Below are 3693 nucleotides of genomic sequence, written 5' to 3'. Positions count from 1 at the left end.
GCAAGGTATTGTGAAGCTTCTTGGGTCCTTCCAATTTGGAGGTAATTTATTTGTCAGCATAGCAGTGCACCCTTCAGTGATTGCGGCTATTTCAAATTCTCTCAATCGTCTCATCTTTGAAAGTATGTCATTGATAAACTTGACATAGTTGGGAATTTGCTCCAAAGCTTCCACCAAAGGTATATTGATGTGAAGTTGCTTAAGGACATCCAAGAATTGCCTGAATTGTTGGTCTTGTCTATGATTCTGAAATCGTTAGGGATATGGTAGGGGTGGAAAAACTTCAGGTTGCAGTGCTTGTTTTGCTATGGCATTGTGTTTAGTGTTGCTATCTGAGTTTTCTTTGGCATTACTTGGTCGAGTTTTCTCATTTGTGGTGCTCTTCTTGTGTTGTTCAAGAGCTTTGCTTTGGTTAGATTTTGAATTTGCTGTTTCAGGAACAACACTTTTGTTAACTCTGTTTAGTCGCGTGCGACTTCTAAGAGTGATTGCTTTACATTGTTCTTTCTCATGTGCTCTTGCATTTTCGATATCACTAGGCAAAGTTCCTTGTGTTCTTGAGTTCAAAGCATTCGTTACCTGTCCTACTTGGTTCTCTAAAGCTCGTAAATATGACTCTTGGCTCTGGATTACATCATTATTCTTGGCCATATACTCCTACAATAGAGATTCAATATATGGCGAAGAAGATAATGTCTACCCTTTTTGAACTCGTTGTTGAGCTGATATAGATAGATGGAAACCAGGTGGGACATTCATGGTTTTGGGTGTGACAGCTATGCTGGAATTTCCAGCTCCTTGATTGTTCCACCTATAATTTGGATGTTACTACCAACCAGGGTTATACGTGTTGGAATAAGGGTTGTTGTTCATATTGAAGTTTCCCATATAGTAGACAGATGTTGGGTTCGAGGGACACTCTTCAAACACATGATCCTCGCCATAGTAAACACAGGATAACCCAGCTGCTTTTAACTCTTTCACCTCACCAGGTTTCTGCATGATATTTATCATGTTGGTTAAAGAAGATAGCTAAGTAGTAAGCGATATAATCATATCCAATTCAAATGATCCAGCTACTCTCTTACCAGTTCCAGCTCTTGTTGTGGGGTATTGATAATCGTTATTGGCAATTCTCTCCAAAGTGTCGTATGCTTCATTGCAGGACTTGTCCAATAGAGTTACTTTAGCTGAGGCATCAACCACCATCTGTGTTTGTGCATTAAAACCATTATAGAATATCTCTATTTGGGTCAAATGTTTAAATCCATGGATAGGACATTTCCTAAGCAGATCTTTGAACCTTTCCCATGCTTCATACAGTGTTTTATCCTTTAGTTGCCTGAAGGATGTTACGTCATTTCTCAGTTTAACATTCATGTTGGGTGGGTTATCCCGCAGTAAGATCTTTGACAAATATCATTCCATGATTCTACGATTCCAGATGGCAAAGTGTTGAGCCATGTTCTAGCATGATCTCTTAAAGAATAGGGGAACAACTTGAGTTTTAAGGCATCTTTAGGGTCACCTTGCTGTCTAAAGGAGTCATAGATCTCCAAGAAAAGTCTCAAGTGCAATCTAGGATCTTCAGTTGGAAAACTATCAAACTAGAGAATTGATTGCAACTTCTGAAACATTATATGTTTCAGCTCAAAGTGGGGGGCTTAAATTTGTGGCTTGACTATTCTAGGGTTTAGATAATCTAAGATAGGAACTACATGCTCTCGAATTGGCCTATCCCAATTATCAAATATTTGAGCAACCTTAGGATTACCATTGTCAGCTCTCGGATTAAGTAGCTCATTCAAACAAGGTTGATTATTACCACCTTGACTCATTGCTCTTTTTTATCTTCTCCTTCTTTGCAAGGTTTTTTCAATTTCTAGATCTAAAGGATAGAGTTCTTCAACAAGAATGTCTCTACGCATACAACTAGTAGTAGACCTGTTGTGATCACGAAAAAAGAACAAGTTAACAACTAAAATAAAAAAAACTTGCAATAACAAAAACTAAAGTTGTCAATCGCTAATCACCTACAATGGCACCGAAAACTTGTTACGCGTGAATATGATGTGTGAATTATGCAAGTATACACATTGATTCATGTAATAAATTGATGAGTGAGTATCGTTCCCAGAAGGACTAGATTAGTTTTCTTTATCAAAATTATTGCAAGTAAGTAGAAGAGATAAATTAATCGAATGATATTTTGAGAAATAAAAATGCAATTAATATACTAAAAATGAAAGTAATTAAATGTACTATTGTAGATTGCAAATAAAAGCACTCGGGATTCTAACAAGATTACAATATTGATTGTGAAGGCTGGGATTACAAATGAATTAGTTATAACTCACAAACAGTGCCATGGCAAAAATATGAGTAAACTACTGCTCGATTGGGTACTAATGCGGTCTACCTCTGTCGAAAGCAAGAGCTAAAGTTGCTCACTCCTAAGACACTATACATCTATAGGCTAAGAATTAGCAACCATGACTGAAGCACAATCCTCTAAATCGTATAAGGTAAATCTCTATGTCTAGAGTTTACACCAACATTTCACTCAACGCTCTCTTATATTACTAAATATTGGTCCAAGCAACCTAACTTTGTCGATATTAAATTACTTTCAAACTTATCAAGCATTTATCAATACCCTATTAAGTATATAAACAGAAATAAACCTTGGGTAAAACAGTAAATTGAATTATATTCATCCATAAACATTCATCAGAGTTAAAACATCATCAGAAGTAATCCCCAACTGTGTTAAGTTAGCTCATGACTGGGCTACGCAAATTCAAGTATTTTAATATCATCAACATCCTAAAATAATAGTTTAAATTAACAAATTTAGAACAAATTGTAGTGGAAAAAATCTAGGTTCACAACACGAATTCCCCCAACTTGGTGATTGGTGCATGTCTTCACCCAAGCTCCCAGTAGCTCAAATTACCCTCATTGACACAAAAAGGCCTCTCTTAAAGCTCTGTATTTGCAATCAGTGTTACCTTTTTGCTCTCTCTTTGGTAGACCTCCCTTCATTTTCTTTTATACTTGGGTCCTCCTTTAGGGTAAAAGTTGTCAACCAATGATTGCTTTTTCCCAAATTTTGAGGTGGATATTTTCCATTACTCGTGCATGTGAGGGCCATTGTTGAATTCTCTAATTGATGATTGGGTATTTGTCATTTTCTTCCTCAGCATTGCCATGGCAATCTCTCATAATGCCTCGAAAAATCTCCATCCTTTGATATTTTTCTTCCTCAAACCTGTCATTCAACCACCACAAAGCTTTCCACCAATAATTAAAAGTACAGATGCACTAAAGTAATCAGCATCCGAAGTCTTTACATGCAATGCTCGAGTAACTAAAAATAATCATGCAATTACCTAAAATGAAGCTAATTTTACTTAAGTACAAGCAGTGAACTAAGTCTAAAAGTATGACTTATAAATCTTTTCAAGAGTTATCACATGGCAAAGAACGATGCCTTAATCCAAAGCCAAGCAGCAACATTGAAAAATTTGGAGAACCAAATGGGTTAGTTAGCTACAAAGCTTCGCAATCAACCGTAAGGAACCTTGGCAAGTGATACAAAAAATCTAAAAAATTTGGGTAAGGAACATTGCAAGGTAGTGGCCTTACAAAGTGGTAAGACTTTGGAGCCCAAGATAGTTGTAGTTGAAGATG

At 36.5% G+C, this 3693-nt stretch overlaps 1 non-coding gene across 1 annotated transcript; it reads left to right on the top strand.

Annotated features, from left to right (window-relative positions):
* The first annotated feature begins 1264 nt into the window (after positions 1 to 1264).
* LOC121224752 (small nucleolar RNA R71) lies at positions 1265 to 1371 on the top strand. The gene has a single exon (XR_005922497.1). It is a non-coding gene; the product is annotated as a small nucleolar RNA R71 (small nucleolar RNA).
* The last annotated feature ends 2322 nt before the right edge of the window (positions 1372 to 3693 follow it).

The sequence above is a fragment of the Gossypium hirsutum genome, chromosome D12 (assembly GCF_007990345.1).
Source record: "Gossypium hirsutum isolate 1008001.06 chromosome D12, Gossypium_hirsutum_v2.1, whole genome shotgun sequence".
In the NCBI taxonomy this organism is placed as follows: domain Eukaryota; kingdom Viridiplantae; phylum Streptophyta; class Magnoliopsida; order Malvales; family Malvaceae; genus Gossypium; species Gossypium hirsutum.
This window is presented reverse-complemented; position numbering and strand designations above follow the sequence as displayed.